The sequence below is a fragment of the Bufo gargarizans genome, chromosome 2 (assembly GCF_014858855.1).
Source record: "Bufo gargarizans isolate SCDJY-AF-19 chromosome 2, ASM1485885v1, whole genome shotgun sequence".
NCBI classification, from domain to species: domain Eukaryota; kingdom Metazoa; phylum Chordata; class Amphibia; order Anura; family Bufonidae; genus Bufo; species Bufo gargarizans.
In genome coordinates this window covers 671,872,230-671,891,971 of record NC_058081.1, presented here as the reverse complement: position 1 = coordinate 671,891,971, position 19,742 = coordinate 671,872,230, and positions in this window count along the sequence as shown.

Here is a 19,742-nt window from a genome sequence, read left to right as displayed (position 1 = left end):
TAACCCTCAATGGTGTGGTTGTTTTTTGGCTAAAGCCTACATCAGGGTGAAGCTGTCACACCAAGTGCATTTAACCAGCAATAGTCTGTTCATTTTTTGGCCATATACAAAATCAGGGGCAAGCTGCGCCTGTCACCAAGTGCATTTAACCCTCAATGGTGTGGTTGTTTTTTGGCTAAAGCCTACATCAGGGTGAAGCTGTCACACCAAGTGCATTTAACCAGCAATAGTCTGTTCATTTTTTGGCCATATACAAAATCAGGGGCAAGCTGCGCCTGTCACCAAGTGCATTTAACCCTCAATGGTGTGGTTGTTTTCTGGCTAAAGCCTACATCAGGGTGAAGCTGTCACACCAAGTGCATTTAACCAGCAATAGTCTGTTTATTTTTTGGCCATATACTACATCAGGGGCAAGCTGCGCCCGTCACCAAGTGCATTTAACCCTCAGTAGTGTGGTTGGTCAAGCTGTGACACCAAGTGCATTTAACCAGCAATAGTCTGTTCATTTTTTGGCCATATACTACATCAGGGGCAAGCTGCGCCCGTCACCAAGTGCATTTAACCAGCAATAGTGTGGTTATTTTTTGGCCATATCCCAGTCTAATTCTGTCACTAAATCCATACCGGTCACCCAGCGCCTAAATACTAGGCCTCAAATTTATATCCCGCTAAATCTCTCGTTACCGCTGTCCTGTTGTAGCTGGGAAAGTTATTTAGTGTCCGTCAAAGCACATTTTTTGTTCTGGGTTGAAGTACAATTCCCAATTTAGCAATTTCATAATTTAGTGGTTTCTGCTATATCAGAGCTATTTGAAATCTATCCCTAAAAGGGTATATAATATTCAAGGTGCACATTGGGTCATTCAGAATAACTTCACACACACCCGCTACTGTGTATTTTCAAGTCTAATTCTGTCACTAAACCCATACCTGTCACCCAGCGCCTAAATACTAGGCCTCAAATTTATATCCTGCTAAATCTCTCGTTACCGCTGTCCTGTTGTAGCTGGGAAAGTTATTTAGTGTCCGTCAAAGCACATTTTTTGTTCTGGGTTGAAGTACAATTCCCAATTTAGCAATTTCATAATTTAGTGGTTTCTGCTATATCAGAGCTATTTGAAATCTATCCCTAAAAGGGTATATAATATTCAAGGTGCACATTGGGTCATTCAGAATAACTTCACACACACCCGCTACTGTGTATTTCCAAGTCTAATTCTGTCACTAAACCCATACCTGTCACCCAGCGCCTAAATACTAGGCCTCAAATTTATATCCTGCTAAATCTCTCGTTACCGCTGTCCTGTTGTAGCTGGGAAAGTTATTTAGTGTCCGTCAAAGCACATTTTTTGTTCTGGGTTGAAGTACAATTCCCAATTTAGCAATTTCATAATTTAGTGGTTTCTGCTATATCAGAGCTATTTGAAATCTATCCCTAAAAGGGTATATAATATTCAAGGTGCACATTGGGTCATTCAGAATAACTTCACACACACCCGCTACTGTGTATTTCCAAGTCTAATTCTGTCACTAAACCCATACCTGTCACCCAGCGCCTAAATACTAGGCCTCAAATTTATATCCTGCTAAATCTCTCGTTACCGCTGTCCTGTTGTAGCTGGGAAAGTTATTTAGTGTCCGTCAAAGCACATTTTTTGTTCTGGGTTGAAATACAATTCCCAATTTAGCAATTTCATAATTTAGTGGTTTCTGCTATATCAGAGCTATTTGAAATCTATCCCTAAAAGGGTATATAATATTCAAGGTGCACATTGGGTCATTCAGAATAACTTCACACACACCCGCTACTGTGTATTTCCAAGTCTAATTCTGTCACTAAACCCATACCTGTCACCCAGCGCCTAAATACTAGGCCTCAAATTTATATCCTGCTAAATCTCTCGTTACCGCTGTCCTGTTGTAGCTGGGAAAGTTATTTAGTGTCCGTCAAAGCACATTTTTTGTTCTGGGTTGAAATACAATTCCCAATTTAGCAATTTCATAATTTAGTGGTTTCTGCTATATCAGAGCTATTTGAAATCTATCCCTAAAAGGGTATATAATATTCAAGGTGCACATTGGGTCATTCAGAATAACTTCACACACACCCGCTACTGTGTATTTCCAAGTCTAATTCTGTCACTAAACCCATACCTGTCACCCAGCGCCTAAATACTAGGCCTCAAATTTATATCCTGCTAAATCTCTCGTTACCGCTGTCCTGTTGTAGCTGGGAAAGTTATTTAGTGTCCGTCAAAGCACATTTTTTGTTCTGGGTTGAAATACAATTCCCAATTTAGCAATTTCATAATTTAGTGGTTTCTGCTATATCAGAGCTATTTGAAATCTATCCCTAAAAGGGTAGATCATATTGAAGGTGCACATAGGGTCATTCAGAATAACTTCACACACACCCGCTACTGTGTATTTCCAAGTCTAATTCTGTCACTAAACCCATACCTGTCACCCAGCGCCTAAATACTAGGCCTCAAATTTATATCCTGCTAAATCTCTCGTTACCGCTGTCCTGTTGTAGCTGGGAAAGTTATTTAGTGTCCGTCAAAGCACATTTTTTGTTCTGGGTTGAAATACAATTCCCAATTTAGCAATTTCATAATTTAGTGGTTTCTGCTATATCAGAGCTATTTGAAATCTATCCCTAAAAGGGTATATAATATTCAAGGTGCACATTGGGTCATTCAGAATAACTTCACACACACCCGCTACTGTGTATTTCCAAGTCTAATTCTGTCACTAAACCCATACCTGTCACCCAGCGCCTAAATACTAGGCCTCAAATTTATATCCTGCTAAATCTCTCGTTACCGCTGTCCTGTTGTAGCTGGGAAAGTTATTTAGTGTCCGTCAAAGCACATTTTTTGTTCTGGGTTGAAATACAATTCCCAATTTAGCAATTTCATAATTTAGTGGTTTCTGCTATATCAGAGCTATTTGAAATCTATCCCTAAAAGGGTATATAATATTGAAGGTGCACATAGGGTCATTCAGAATAACTTCACACACACCCGCTACTGTGTATTTCCAAGTCTAATTCTGTCACTAAACCCATACCTGTCACCCAGCGCCTAAATACTAGGCCTCAAATTTATATCCCGCTAAATCTCTCGTTACCGCTGTCCTGTTGTAGCTGGGAAAGTTATTTAGTGTCCGTCAAAGCACATTTTTTGTTCTGGGTTGAAATACAATTCCCAATTTAGCAATTTCATAATTTAGTGGTTTCTGCTATATCAGAGCTATTTGAAATCTATCCCTAAAAGGGTAGATAATATTGAAGGTGCACATAGGGTCATTCAGAATAACTTCACACACACCCGCTACTGTGTATTTCCAAGTCTAATTCTGTCACTAAACCCATACCTGTCACCCAGCGCCTAAATACTAGGCCTCAAATTTATATCCTGCTAAATCTCTCGTTACCGCTGTCCTGTTGTAGCTGGGAAAGTTATTTAGTGTCCGTCAAAGCACATTTTTTGTTCTGGGTTGAAATACAATTCCCAATTTAGCAATTTCATAATTTAGTGGTTTCTGCTATATCAGAGCTATTTGAAATCTATCCCTAAAAGGGTATATAATATTCAAGGTGCACATTGGGTCATTCAGAATAACTTCACACACACCCGCTACTGTGTATTTCCAAGTCTAATTCTGTCACTAAACCCATACCTGTCACCCAGCGCCTAAATACTAGGCCTCAAATTTATATCCTGCTAAATCTCTCGTTACCGCTGTCCTGTTGTAGCTGGGAAAGTTATTTAGTGTCCGTCAAAGCACATTTTTTGTTCTGGGTTGAAATACAATTCCCAATTTAGCAATTTCATAATTTAGTGGTTTCTGCTATATCAGAGCTATTTGAAATCTATCCCTAAAAGGGTATATAATATTGAAGGTGCACATAGGGTCATTCAGAATAACTTCACACACACCCGCTACTGTGTATTTCCAAGTCTAATTCTGTCACTAAACCCATACCTGTCACCCAGCGCCTAAATACTAGGCCTCAAATTTATATCCCGCTAAATCTCTCGTTACCGCTGTCCTGTTGTAGCTGGGAAAGTTATTTAGTGTCCGTCAAAGCACATTTTTTGTTCTGGGTTGAAGTACAATTCCCAATTTAGCAATTTCATAATTTAGTGGTTTCTGCTATATCAGAGCTATTTGAAATCTATCCCTAAAAGGGTATATAATATTCAAGGTGCACATTGGGTCATTCAGAATAACTTCACACACACCCGCTACTGTGTATTTCAAGTCTAATTCTGTCACTAAACCCATACCTGTCACCCAGCGCCTAAATACTAGGCCTCAAATTTATATCCTGCTAAATCTCTCGTTACCGCTGTCCTGTTGTAGCTGGGAAAGTTATTTAGTGTCCGTCAAAGCACATTTTTTGTTCTGGGTTGAAGTACAATTCCCAATTTAGCAATTTCATAATTTAGTGGTTTCTGCTATATCAGAGCTATTTGAAATCTATCCCTAAAAGGGTATATAATATTCAAGGTGCACATTGGGTCATTCAGAATAACTTCACACACACCCGCTACTGTGTATTTCCAAGTCTAATTCTGTCACTAAACCCATACCTGTCACCCAGCGCCTAAATACTAGGCCTCAAATTTATATCCTGCTAAATCTCTCGTTACCGCTGTACTGTTGTTGCTTGGAAAGATATTTAGTGTCCGTCAAAGCACATTTTTTGTTCTGGGTTGAAATACAATTCCCAATTTAGCAATTTCATAATTTAGTGGTTTCTGCTATATCAGAGCTATTTGAAATCTATCCCTAAAAGGGTATATAATATTCAAGGTGCACATAGGGTCATTCAGAATAACTTCACACACACCCGCTACTGTGTATTTCCAAGTCTAATTCTGTCACTAAACCCATACCTGTCACCCAGCGCCTAAATACTAGGCCTCAAATTTATATCCTGCTAAATCTCTCGTTACCGCTGTACTGTTGTTGCTGGGCAAGATATTTAGTGTCCGTCAAAGCACATTTTTTGTTCTGGGTTGAAATACAATTCCCAATTTAGCAATTTCATAATTTAGTGGTTCCTGCTATATCAGAGCTATTTGAAATCTATCCCAAAAAGGGTATATAATATTCAAGGTGCACATAGGGTCATTCAGAATAACTTCACACACACGCTTCTGTGCATTTCCAAGTCTAATTCTGTCACTAAATCCATACCGGTCACCCAGCGCCTAAATACTAGGCCTCAAATTTATATCCCGCTGAATTTGAATACAATACATTGGGCCAAATAATATATTTGTTGTTGTGGTGAACCATAACAATGAGAAAAACATCTAGTAAGGGACGCGGACGTGGACATGGTCGTGGTGGTGTTAGTGGACCCTCTGGTGCTGGGAGAGGACGTGGCCGTTCTGCCACATCCACACGTCCTAGTGTACCAACTACCTCAGGTCCCAGTAGCCGCCAGAATTTACAGCGATATATGGTGGGGCCCAATGCCGTTCTAAGGATGGTAAGGCCTGAGCAGGTACAGGCATTAGTCAATTGGGTGGCCGACAGTGGATCCAGCACGTTCACATTATCTCCCACCCAGTCTTCTGCAGAAAGCGCACAGATGGCGCCTGAAAACCAACCCCATCAGTCTGTCACATCACCCCCATGCATACCAGGGAAACTGTCTCAGCCTCAAGTTATGCAGCAGTCTCTTATGCTGTTTGAAGACTCCGCTGGCAGGGTTTCCCAAGGGCATCCACCTAGCCCTTCCCCAGCGGTGAAAGACATAGAATGCACTGACGCACAACCACTTATGTTTCCTGATGATGAGGACATGGGAATACCACCTCAGCATGTCTCTGATGATGACGAAACACAGGTGCCAACTGCTGCGTCTTTCTGCAGTGTGCAGACTGAACAGGAGGTCAGGGATCAAGACTGGGTGGAAGACGATGCAGGGGACGATGAGGTCCTAGACCCCACATGGAATGAAGGTCGTGCCACTGACTTTCACAGTTCGGAGGAAGAGGCAGTGGTGAGACCGAGCCAACAGCGTAGCAAAAGAGGGAGCAGTGGGCAAAAGCAGAACACCCGCCGCCAAGAGACTCCGCCTGCTACTGACCGCCGCCATCTGGGACCGAGCACCCCAAAGGCAGCTTCAAGGAGTTCCCTGGCATGGCACTTCTTCAAACAATGTGCTGACGACAAGACCCGAGTGGTTTGCACGCTGTGCCATCAGAGCCTGAAGCGAGGCATTAACGTTCTGAACCTGAGCACAACCTGCATGACCAGGCACCTGCATGCAAAGCATGAACTGCAGTGGAGTAAACACCTTAAAACCAAGGAAGTCACTCAGGCTCCCCCTGCTACCTCTTCTGCTGCTGCCGCCTCGGCCTATTCTGCTGCTGCCGCCTCGGCCTCTTCCTCCGCCTCTGGAGGAACGTTGGCACCTGCCGCCCAGCAAACAGGGGATGTACCACCAACACCACCACCACCACCTCCGTCACCAAGCGTCTCAACCATGTCACACGCCAGCGTTCAGCTCTCCATCTCACAAACATTTGATAGAAAGCGTAAATTCCCACCTAGCCACCCTCGATCCCTGGCCCTGAATGCCAGCATTTCTAAACTACTGGCCTATGAAATGCTGTCATTTAGGCTGGTGGACACAGACAGCTTCAAACAGCTCATGTCGCTTGCTGTCCCACAGTATGTTGTTCCCAGCCGGCACTACTTCTCCAAGAGAGCCGTGCCTTCCCTGCACAACCAAGTATCCGATAAAATCAAGTGTGCACTGCGCAACGCCATCTGTAGCAAGGTCCACCTAACCACAGATACGTGGACCAGTAAGCACGGCCAGGGACGCTATATCTCCCTAACTGCACACTGGGTAAATGTAGTGGCAGCTGGGCCCCAGGCGGAGAGCTGTTTGGCGCACGTCCTTCCGCCGCCAAGGATCGCAGGGCAACATTCTTTGCCTCCTGTTGCCACCTCCTCCTTCTCGGCTTCCTCCTCCTCTTCTTCCACCTGCTCATCCAGTCAGCCACACACCTTCACCACCAACTTCAGCACAGCCCGGGGTAAACGTCAGCAGGCCATTCTGAAACTCATATGTTTGGGGGACAGGCCCCACACCGCACAGGAGTTGTGGCGGGGTATTGAACAACAGACCGACGAGTGGTTGCTGCCGGTGAGCCTCAAGCCCGGCCTGGTGGTGTGTGATAATGGGCGAAATCTCGTTGCAGCTCTGGGACTAGCCAATTTGACGCACATCCCTTGCTTGGCGCATGTGCTGAATTTGGTGGTGCAGAAGTTCATTCACAACTACCCCGACATGTCAGAGCTGCTGCATAAAGTGCGGGCCGTCTGTTCGCGCTTCCGGCGTTCACATCCTGCCGCTGCTCGCCTGTCTGCGCTACAGCGTAACTTCGGCCTTCCCGCTCACCGCCTCATATGCGACGTGCCCACCAGGTGGAACTCCACCTTGCACATGCTGGACAGACTGTGCGAGCAGCAGCAGGCCATAGTGGAGTTTCAGCTGCAGCACGCACGGGTCAGTCGCACTACAGAACAGCACCACTTCACCACCAATGACTGGGCCTCCATGCGAGACCTGTGTGCCCTGTTGCGCTGTTTCGAGTACTCCACCAACATGGCCAGTGGCGATGACACCGTTATCAGCGTTACAATACCACTTCTATGTCTCCTTGAGAAAACACTTAGGGCGATGATGGAAGAGGAGGTGGCCCAGGAGGAGGAGGAGGAGGAGGAGGAAGAGGGGTCATTTTTAGCACTTTCAGGCCAGTCTCTTCGAAGTGACTCAGAGGGAGGTTTTTGGCAACAGCAGAGGCCAGGTACAAATGTGGCCAGCCAGGGCCCACTACTGGAGGACGAGGAGGACGAGGATGAGGAGGAGGTGGAGGAGGATGAGGATGAAGCATGGTCACAGCGGGGTGGCACCCAACGCAGCTCGGGTCCATCACTGGTGCGTGGCTGGGGGGAAAGGCAGGACGATGACGATACGCCTCCCACAGAGGACAGCTTGTCCTTACCCCTGGGCAGCCTGGCACACATGAGCGACTACATGCTGCAGTGCCTGCGCAACGACAGCAGAGTTGCCCACATTTTAACCTGTGCGGACTACTGGGTTGCCACCCTGCTGGATCCACGCTACAAAGACAATGTGCCCACCTTACTTCCTGCACTGGAGCGTGATAGGAAGATGCGCGAGTACAAGCGCACGTTGGTAGACGCGCTACTGAGAGCATTCCCAAATGTCACAGGGGAACAAGTGGAAGCCCAAGGCCAAGGCAGAGGAGGAGCAAGAGGTCGCCAAGGCAGCTGTGTCACGGCCAGCTCCTCTGAGGGCAGGGTTAGCATGGCAGAGATGTGGAAAACTTTTGTCAACACGCCACAGCTAACTGCACCACCACCTGATACGCAACGTGTTAGCAGGAGGCAACATTTCACTAACATGGTGGAACAGTACGTGTGCACACCCCTCCACGTACTGACTGATGGTTCGGCCCCATTCAACTTCTGGGTCTCTAAATTGTCCACGTGGCCAGAGCTAGCCTTTTATGCCTTGGAGGTGCTGGCCTGCCCGGCAGCCAGCGTTTTGTCTGAACGTGTATTCAGCACGGCAGGGGGCGTCATTACAGACAAACGCAGCCGCCTGTCTACAGCCAATGTGGACAAGCTGACGTTCATAAAAATGAACCAGGCATGGATCCCACAGGACCTGTCCGTCCCTTGTCCAGATTAGACATTAACTACCTCCCCATAACCATATATTATTGGACTCCAGGGCACTTCCTCATTCAATCCTATTTTTATTTTCATTTTACCATTATATTGCAAGGCTACCCAAAGTTGAATGAACCTCTCCTCTGCCTGTGTGCTAGGCCTAAATATATGCCAATGGATTGTTGCAGTGGTGGCTGACGTGAAGCCTCATTCTCTGCTATGACATGCAGACTGATTCTCTGGTGACATGAAGCCAGATTGTCTGTTACGGGACCTCTCTCCTCTGCCTGGGTGCTGGGCCTGAATTTATGACAATGGACTGTTGCAGTGGTGGCTGACGTGAAGCCTGATTCTCTGCTATGACATGCAGACTGATTCTCTGCTGACATGAAGCCAGATCCTCTGTTACGGGACCTCTCTCCTCTGCCTGGGTGCTGGGCCTAAATTTATGAAAATGGACTGTTGCAGTGGTGGGTGACGTGAAGCCTCATTCTCTGCTATGACATGCAGACTGATTCTCTGCTGACATGAAGCCAGATTGTCTGTTACGGGACCTCTCTCCTCTGCCTGGGTGCTGGGCCTAAATATCTGACAATGGACTGTTGCATTGGTGGCTGACGTGAAGCCTGATTCTCTGCTATGATATGAAGACTGATTCTCTGCTGACATGAAGCCAGATTGTCTGTTACGGGACCTCTCTCCTCTGCCTGTGTGCTAGGCCTAAATATATGCCAATGGATTGTTGCAGTGGTGGCTGACGTGAAGCCTGATTCTCTGCTATGACATGCAGACTGATTCTCTGGTGACATGAAGCCAGATCCTCTGTTACGGGACCTCTCTCCTCTGCCTGGGTGCTGGGCCTAAATTTATGAAAATGGACTGTTGCAGTGGTGGGTGACGTGAAGCCTGATTCTCTGCTATGACATGCAGACTGATTCTCTGGTGACATGAAGCCAGATCCTCTGTTACGGGACCTCTCTCCTCTGCCTGGGTGCTGGGCCTAAATTTATGCCAATGGACTGTTGCAGTGGTGGCTGACGTGAAGCCTCATTCTCTGCTATGACATGCAGACTAATTCTCTGCTGACGTGAAAGCCAGATTGTCTGTTATGGGACCTCTCTCCTCTGCCTGTGTGCTGGGCCTAAATATATGCCAATGGACTGTTGCAGTGGTGGCTGACGTGAAGCCTCATTCTCTGCTATTGTTGTGGAATCATATATCTATATATCTAGTATCAAATGTATACTTGCTTGTATTATATCTAACAGTTTGCTTAACAAACAAAATGGCCCCTGAAGTAGCAGCCAGCTCCCTTAATAATCCCTTACTAAACACTTTATGATATTGAAATTGCTGACATAGTGCTGACATTGCTAAAGTATGGAGTGATAATGTGATACCTTGTCATGGGACTTAGTAATGTGACAATTAGATCATCAAATTAGCCGAGTCATAAAGTTCCTCTTTTTTGCTATAAAAATCATGTAATCTCAATAAACGCAGCATCTTGCATTGACTGACTTCTCTGTGACAGTCTGTGTGTGATCTCTCTTCAAGGCGTACGTATGCCAATCATTTTATATCATTCGGAGCAATACATCAACAATACATCACTGACTATTGGAGTCAGATCCAGAACCATATCAGTTGGCGCCAACGACGTGGGGCCTGAGGATTGGACCTCCTGCTGGCGTACCCCCAGAGACTGGACCCAGAGAGACAAGCCAACGGACACCGGGACCGCGGCCCGTAATAAGAGGTGAGAAAATATATTCATCTTACCTATTCTGTGTCCCTTGGCTTAGTCTATCCATATTTGTTCTAGGGAGGGGTGCACCGACAGTGAGGCATCCTCAGGGGCATGAAAGTAAGAACCCCATTGTATTGATAAGCTTGATGTATTGTGTTTTATTATTTTTTTGTGTATGGTTGGTTTCTCTGGTCTCTGGGAGAAGGAAAGGAGAGGCATAGACTGACAGAACAATAGAAGTCTCCTAAAGTGCCTACATTGAGGGGTAACCCTGGTGTGTAACCCCAAGAAATAGTAGAAGGGAAGGAGACGGCTTGCTGATAACCCAGTGGTGTGTTAATCTCAAGCTCAAGGTGTTTGTTTGTCAGTGTCTGTGCTAATCCAACTATCAGAGACAGACAGTAAGTGAAGGCTCCAGAACGTGTTGAAGGCTCCAGAACGTGTTGTTTTGAAAAAAATGGGTAACCGAAATAGTGTCCCGAAGGGCTATTGTTCACCTGAACAGTACGTGGCGGACCGGAGAGGAAAAGGTTATGTTAAAGGATTAAGCAAGTTAGAAAAGAATTATGGTATTGCAAAGGAGGTGTATTGTGTTCTGCTATGTGGCAGACATTGTTGACTGAGAAAAGAGGCAAATTGAATGATGATAAGTTGATAGATACAGTCAGGGTATGGCTGGACTGTAGCAAAGAATTTGAACAGACAAAAGGAGAAGCAATGTTTGATGAAAAATCAGGACTCCATTACTATCGGCCTGGCCCAGTCTTAGTACAGGAACAGCCACCGCCCTATAACAGTGGCGCAGCTGAAAGAAAAAGGGGAAGTTGGACTTGTACACATTGTGGTCAGCAGAACCCTGCCCCCCGTGATACGTGCTTAGCCTGTGGTGCTCCACGCCCACATAATCATGCTCTTTTAGCCCCCCAGCACGTCTCACCAGTCCCAGCAATGACGCCATCTTGTCCTCAGCCAACGCCCAAGGCTGGACTTGTAATCTCCCCAAACCCTGCTCTTTCTGTCATGCCACAAGTCACTACTATATACCCACTTGTAAATCCTGACGGCACCTACATGCTACCCAGTCAGCCCATAGCTCCAGCTCATATAATGGTAGGAGGAAGTGGTGCTGTAGATCAGGAAGATGAGGATGGGGAGAAACAAAAGGAAGATGCAGGGGAAGACTCACAGCAGACAGTGGACTATGCACCAGGTGCTGCAGCACAAACCCCGGGATATCGCAGCCCCCCACCGCACCTTGGACAATTTTCTGATATTACCCTAAGTAGCCAGCAGGGTGCAGCAAGAGCAATGAATGAGTCTTTTCAAAACCAAATTACAGAGCTGCAAAGAGAGATCCATAACATAGGACAAGGAAATCTTGAAGCCTTAAGGGAAATATACTTGAACACTCGCCCAGTCGGGCCACCTAAGTATGTGTCCTTTACCCCCCAGCAGTTGTTCACCATAGTGAACCTCATGCCTGACCCAGATACACACCCTATGCCCTTTTATAGAAAATTGGCACAAGTTTATCAAACCTACGGGTGTACTTGGTCAGACTTGCAAAGTATTGTGCAAAATAAAACTGGTGAATTTTCTTCACTTATAATGGATCACATACGCCAACCAGAACTCCCTGGAGCAAATTATGACACTCGTGATTCAGAATCTGGCCGTGATTTCATTCAGCAATTATATAAGTGGGCGAAAGACAGACTAGCAGAGCAGTCCACGACCCTGCAAGACATGGTGCAGGATAAAGCAGAGTCAGTAGAAAAGTTTGTACAAAGAGTTAAACAAAACTATAAAGATATGGGATTCAGTCCAAATGAACCTGTGCACTTAAGACTCCTAGCACGGTCATTTGTAGATGGCCTTAGGCCAGATCTGAACAAAGCTCTTGTAACCTGTCGCCCAGAATGGAAATCATTAACATTGGAAATCTTAGAACAAGTTGCAAAAGGGCTGGAGAGTAGTACAAAGAAATCCCGCATATCAGTCATGGCAGTCATGACGGGAGAAGAAAGAGAGGAAAGACCCCCGCCCCCGTGTCTGTTATGGGTGCGGCAAACCAGGGCACATTAAGAGAAACTGTCGCTCCAAACATCTGTGGCCAGCAGATCAGAGCCAAAGAGGAACTCCTCCTCCATGGCCAGCTCCATCCCACTAGGACGTTGGCAAACCAGTGTTGCTGGGAGGGGACACCCCGTGTATGGCAGTCTCTGCCCCTCCTGCAGGCCCCGCCCCTCGAATCACCCTCGATGTGGCAGGGAAGGAACTCTCATTCCTTGTAGACACTGGTGCAGCCCGCAGTGTGTTATGTGAGAACGCCATACTCCCTTCCTGGCTCACAGATATGCATTTACCCTGCTCTGGTTTAGAAGGGGTCACCCAGCACAACCCTCTTACTAAGCCTCTCTTGATTACTCCCTCTACTAAATCCCAAAGCCAATCTCCACAGTTACATCTGCCCACTGGAGTAATGTCACAATTTGTTGTAAGCCAGACATGTCCTTATAACCTATTAGGCTCAGATTTTCTTCAGAAAATACGTGCCAACATCCAGTTCAAGGAAAATGGTACAGTTGTTTTAGGTACGGCATTGAGTCCTGAAGAAACCTGCCTCCTAATGGCATTAAAATCCCAGTCACTTGAATCACATGAACAAGGGGATTCGCTGCAAAGCATTTTGCACCTCATCCCTGATACCCTTTGGACCAAAGGTCCCCAAGACATTGGGCGTCTCAAAGTCCCGCCAGTCACTGTAACCTTGAAGAATCCTAACTTACTGCCTTATAAAGCACAATACCCTCTCTCCATTTCCCAGAGAGATGCTATCACCCTCCAGATACAGGCTCTTCTTGCAAATGGAGCTATTAAAATTACCACCTCACCATGTAACACTCCCTTATACCCAATTAAAAAGAAGAGTGTGAAGGGACAGCCTCCTGTATATCGCATGGTACAAGACCTCAGAGCAGTTAATGAGGCTACAGTCTTTGAAACCCCCATTGTACCAAATCCCCACACTTTGCTTGCTAGCATTCCTCCTGTGGCTGCTATCTTTACTGTCATTGATCTAGCAAATGCCTTTTTCTCTGTCCCATTACATGAAGACTCCCAATTTCTCTTTGCTTTTACACATGATGGAAAACAATACACCTGGACGGTGTTGCCTCAAGGAGCTCATAATAGTCCTTCCTGCTTTAGCAAAGCAATGGCATCCATCTTACAACCATGGCAAGCAGATCACCCAGAGGTGGAACTCTTACAATATGTGGATGATTTACTCCTCTGTGCTGACTCACACCCCGTCTGCCTGAACTCATCTGCCTCACTTCTTGCCTACCTGGCGGATGCTGGGTGCAGAGTCTCACGTTCTAAATTACAGTTGTGTCTTCCAAAAGTTGTTTTCCTAGGTCACTGCATCTCACAAGGCAGTAAGCATCTTACGGATGCCAGAAAGAAAGCAGTCTCAGACATCCCACTGCCAGATACCCCTCACCAACTGCAAACCTTTCTGGGACTCATTTCATACTGTAGACCATGGATCCCTGATGCATCCGTTCTGATGCAGCCACTAGTTTGATTGCATACCCCGTATTGCTACTGTTCCTTTCCAAATGACTGCAGAAGCCATAAAAGCATTCCAATCTCTCAAACAAATCATTGTCACTGCCCCAGCTCTTGGCATCCCTAACTATCAGCTTCCCTTTCGCCTTTATGTCATGGAACGTCAGGGTCATGCCACTGGAGTTCTCACCCAGAGCCATGGAGGTCGTAGTAGACCTCTAGGCTACTTCTCAAAACGTCTAGACCCTGTAGCCAGAGCCACCCCTTCCTGTGTCAGGGCCGTTCATGCTGCTAGTTCTCTCCTGAACGCTACAGCTGACATCGTCCTGGGACACCCACTCACCATCATGGCTCCCCATGACATCTCAGCTATCCTGCAACAAACACAACCTAAACACCTCACTGCACAACGCCACCTCAGGCTCCAGTGTAGCCTGCTTCTGCCAGATAATGTCACCATCCAGAGATGCCACATCCTCAATCCTGCTGCACTCCTTCCTCTCCCAAGGGGGGGAGTGTACTGCAGATGGAGATTCTGCAGATTTTATTGATCTACGTGCTGAAGAAGATCTTCAGGAAGAAGAACTATGGGCCTCAACCGACTCTCTTTACAAAGAACAAGAACATGATTGCATTACAATGATGGAAGCTGAAGTAGGAACTCCACCATCAATACAGGATACTCCTTTGCAAAACCCACACTGGACACTCTTTGTAGACGGTTCAAGGTATGCCGATGACAAAGGGAAATTCCATACAGGCATGGCAGTTACTAGTGAGTATGAAGTACTGTGTGCAAGGCAATTGCGCCCAGACCAGTCAGCACAAGAGGCTGAACTCATAGCCCTTACTGAGGCCTGCCTCATAGCAAAAGACTCCACTGCTAACATCTACACAGACTCCAGATATGCTTTTGGAGTAGTTCATGATTTCGGAATAATATGGAAGGCCAGAGATTACATTACAGCAGCAGGAACCCCAATTAAACATGCTTTAGCAGTGGAGGCTTTGATGACTGCAGTACTCCTGCCCACCAAAGTAGCAGTAATCAAAGTAAAGGCACATACCCGTGCTGACACACCAGAAGCCAAAGGAAATGCATTGGCTGACCAAGCAGCCAAACAGGCAGCAATGGAAGAGGAAAGAGCACAGCCAGATAAAATCATGTTAGCACAACCGGATGTCAAGCAACAAGAAATATCATGGGATCTACTGAAACAGATGCAGAAGCAAGCCACCCGCTCAGAAAAGGAAACCTGGCTAAAGGAGTCAGCCCTGGAAGAAGAATCCGGACTTTGGACACAAGGGAAGAAAGTGTGCTTGCCTAGAGCACTCTATCCTGTAATAGCCTCTGTGGCCCATGGGCCCACTCATCAATCTAAGACAATAATGAAAGAGCTCATCGATAAAATATGGGTAGCCCCAGGAATCACTCCTGTACTAGTGAAATATGTCCAGTCATGTTTAATCTGTGCCCAATGCAATCCAGGTAGGACTGAGCCCACGCCCAAAAAATGTCTCCCAAAAGCCTTATACCCCTTCCAGAGGATCCAGATTGATCATATCCAGATGCCAATGTGCCAAGGGTTTCAATACGTGTTAGTAGTGGTAGACATGTTCTCTGGGTGGCCAGAAGCCTACCCCGTCAGGAATCAGACAGCAACAACTACTGCTAAAAAATTGATACAGGAAACTGTCTGTAGGTACGGGGTACCTGAGGTCATTGAGAGTGATCAGGGCCCAGCATTCACTGCTAACCTAACCCAAGAGGTCTGGAAGATGGTAGGGTCACACCTGGCATTCCACACCCCTTACAGACCCCAAAGTAGCGGCAAAGTCGAGAGACTGAATGGGGTATTAAAGTCAAAAATGCTGAAAATGACTAGGGAGACAGGGCTCAATTGGGTTCAGTGTTTACCAATAGCACTCTTTGCAGTCAGACACACTCCCAAACCTCCCCATAAGCTGACTCCACATGAGATATTGTTTGGGTCGGGACCCCGGATGGGGCTGTACTTCCCTCAACAGTTGCAAATGCATTATGAATCTGTTGCAAAGTATGTGATAGCTTTGAGCAAACAGTTGTCTAACATCCATGTACAAGTCTTTTCTTCCATTCCAGATCCTGACTCCCTAGAAGGCAGCCACACTCTGAAACCAGGAGAGTGGGTAGTGGTCAAGAAACACGTCAGAAGTACCCTAGAACCACGCTTCGAGGGGCCTTACCAAGTACTACTGACCACTCCAACTTCTGTAAAGCTCGAAGGGAGATCCACCTGGATCCACGCCTCTCACTGCAAAAGGATAAGGAACCCGCCAGATTCAGAAATAACAAAATGATTTTCTTTTATCTGCTAGCACTGGTGACACTCACCCAGTGCATACATTCCTCCCCCGGCGGAAATGGATGATGACGGGTGGGACAATAAGTTTGTCAAACATCATCAAGTGTTGTATAAAAGTCTGAAGGAAGGTGATTCTGACACCACCACCTCTTCACTAAAAGATTGTTGGATATGTACACATGGCCCAGTAAATGCTAGAGCTATGCCTTATTTAGCTGTGCCCCTAACCTTCCAAGAGATAAAAGATTTGGCAGGATCAGCTGTTTTCCTTTCTAGCATAAAAGAGGTTAATACCAAAAATGGCAACAGAAAAGCTTCCCTAATAGTAGTAGCATGGGATGGGTCCCCATGGCTAATGATAAACAGAACAGGACCCTCAGCTCAGAATAGCAATATGCCCTGGAATGACTATATGTGGAGCAATGTATCCTGCTTCCCAAATTGGACCCACTGTTACTGCCTACAGGTACAAACCCATGGTATGGTTTTCAGTTCCCATAACAGATCAGGCTGTAATGATTCCAACCCAGACAGTCCAGTACAGTGCATTGGTATATATGCTGAAGCAAGTGGTGATCTGGCCTGCGCCCGGCGCAGTGTAAAGGACTTGACAATAGGGATGACTAGTAAAACCACAGAGGGTCAAGAAAAGGGTCAAAAACTAGCAGAAGGTATCAAACTTAGCCCACTTAATCACTCGTTTGTTCAATAGTACAGTGGTTTCGGTCCCAAAAAATATATACCTAGTATGTGGACACAGGGCATATAAATGGCTCCCTTCGGATTTCAAAGGTTTATGTACAATTGCTAGGCTCACACCAGCCACTTTTACACTGCCTCATGGAAAATTAAATGTCAATGCTATCCCCAAACACACCTTATATAAAAGAGCCGCAGATAACATTCCTAGACCAAATGGAAAACCCCATCTTGTGGAAATGAGTGGTGCCAACAAGTTCTTTAGTACTCTATTAATCTATCCTATGCTTACACAAACATATGACAAGCTAGTAATGGCTACCGACTACTTGGATGATCAGATTTGGGAAATTATGAAACTGATGAATACATCTAATGTTGTCCAGAATCAGCTCATCATAGTCACTAATCAACACACTTTAGTATTAGACTACTTGACTGCAAAGGATGGAGGTATGTGTCAGGTAGTAGGTACTGCATGCTGCCATTATATCGATCCACAAGGTAATCTACAAGTAAAAGCTGGTTTGGAAAAGATGAGTGAGATACGTGATGAATGGCTAGAGGCTCACAGTGCAGATAAGTCAACATGGTGGTCTGACACTTTCTCATTCCTTAATCCCAGTAACTGGTTCAAGGGAATTAGTGGATGGACGATGGGAATAATTCAGGGAATATTACAGATAGCCCTAATATTGATGGTAATCTACATATTTATCAAATTTGTTGTTTCCTGCATTAACCGTATCACCAACAGAAAGAAGCCTGCTGAGGAAGCCATACTACTTCTCTATGAACAAATGGCTAGCACCGCAATAGATGTGGATGTCGTCCCTGCATTCCCGACACCCCCTACATTCCCGACACCCCCGCCTTCTCCAACTCCCGCGGATGAAGCTCCTCCACCCAGACCTGAAGATCCAAGAGATGATGAGAATTAGGGACAAATGAATCCCAGGGTATTACCAGAAGTCCGCTCAATCGGGAACTTATTCACAAGGGATAAGTTGTCGCCACTGTGGGTGAAGAGGATACGAATGGTATGCCAGGGGATTCGCTAGGTTTAGGGAAAGTCTACAATCAAGTCTACAATCAAGTCTACAAGGGGGGACTGTTGTGGAATCATATATCTATATATCTAGTATCAAATGTATACTTGCTTGTATTATATCTAACAGTTTGCTTAACAAACAAGATGGCCCCTGAAGTAGCAGCCAGCTCCCTTAATAATCCCTTACTAAACACTTTATGATATTGAAATTGCTGACATAGTGCTGACATTGCTAAAGTATGGAGTGATAATGTGATACCTTGTCATGGGACTTAGTAATGTGACAATTAGATCATCAAATTAGCCGAGTCATAAAGTTCCTCTTTTTTGCTATAAAATATCATGTAATCTCAATAAACGCAGCATCTTGCATTGACTGACTTCTCTGTGACAGTCTGTGTGTGATCTCTCTTTCAAGGCGTACGTATGCCAATTATTTTATATCATTCGGAGCAATACATCAACAATACATCACTGACTATTGGAGTCAGATCCAGAACCATATCACTGACATGAAGCCAGATCCTCTGTTACGGGACCTCTCTCCTCTGCCTGGGTGCTGGGCCTAAATATCTGACAATGGACTGTTGCATTGGTGGCTGACGTGAAGCCTGATTCTCTGCTATGATATGAAGACTGATTCTCTGCTGACATGAAGCCAGATTGTCTGTTACGGGACCTCTCTCCTCTGCCTGTGTGCTAGGCCTAAATATATGCCAATGGATTGTTGCAGTGGTGGCTGACGTGAAGCCTGATTCTCTGCTATGACATGCAGACTGATTCTCTGGTGACATGAAGCCAGATCCTCTGTTACGGGACCTCTCTCCTCTGCCTGGGTGCTGGGCCTAAATTTATGAAAATGGACTGTTGCAGTGGTGGGTGACGTGAAGCCTGATTCTCTGCTATGACATGCAGACTGATTCTCTGGTGACATGAAGCCAGATCCTCTGTTACGGGACCTCTCTCCTCTGCCTGGGTGCTGGGCCTAAATTTATGAAAATGGACTGTTGCAGTGGTGGGTGACGTGAAGCCTCATTCTCTGCTATGACATGCAGACTGATTCTCTGCTGACATGAAGCCAGATTGTCTGTTACGGGACCTCTCTCCTCTGCCTGGGTGCTGGGCCTGAATTTATGACAATGGACTGTTGCAGTGGTGGCTGACGTGAAGCCTGATTCTCTGCTATGATATGAAGACTGATTCTCTGCTGACATGAAGCCAGATTGTCTGTTACGGGACCTCTCTCCTCTGCCTGGGTGCCGGGGCCTAAATATCTGAGAATGGACTGTTCCAGTGGTGGGTAACGGGAAGCCAGATTCTCTGCTATGATATGAAGACTGATTCTCTGCTGACATGAAGCCAGATTGTCTGTTACGGGACCTCTCTCCTCTGCCTGGGTGCTGGGCCTAAATTTATGAAAATGGACTCTTACAGTGGTGGGTGACGTGAAGCCTGATTCTCTGCTATGACATGAAGACTGATTCTCTGCTGACATGAAGCCAGATTGTCTGTTACGGGACCTCTCTCCTCTGCCTGGGTGCCGGGGCCTAAATATCTGAGAATGGACTGTTCCAGTGGTGGGTGACGG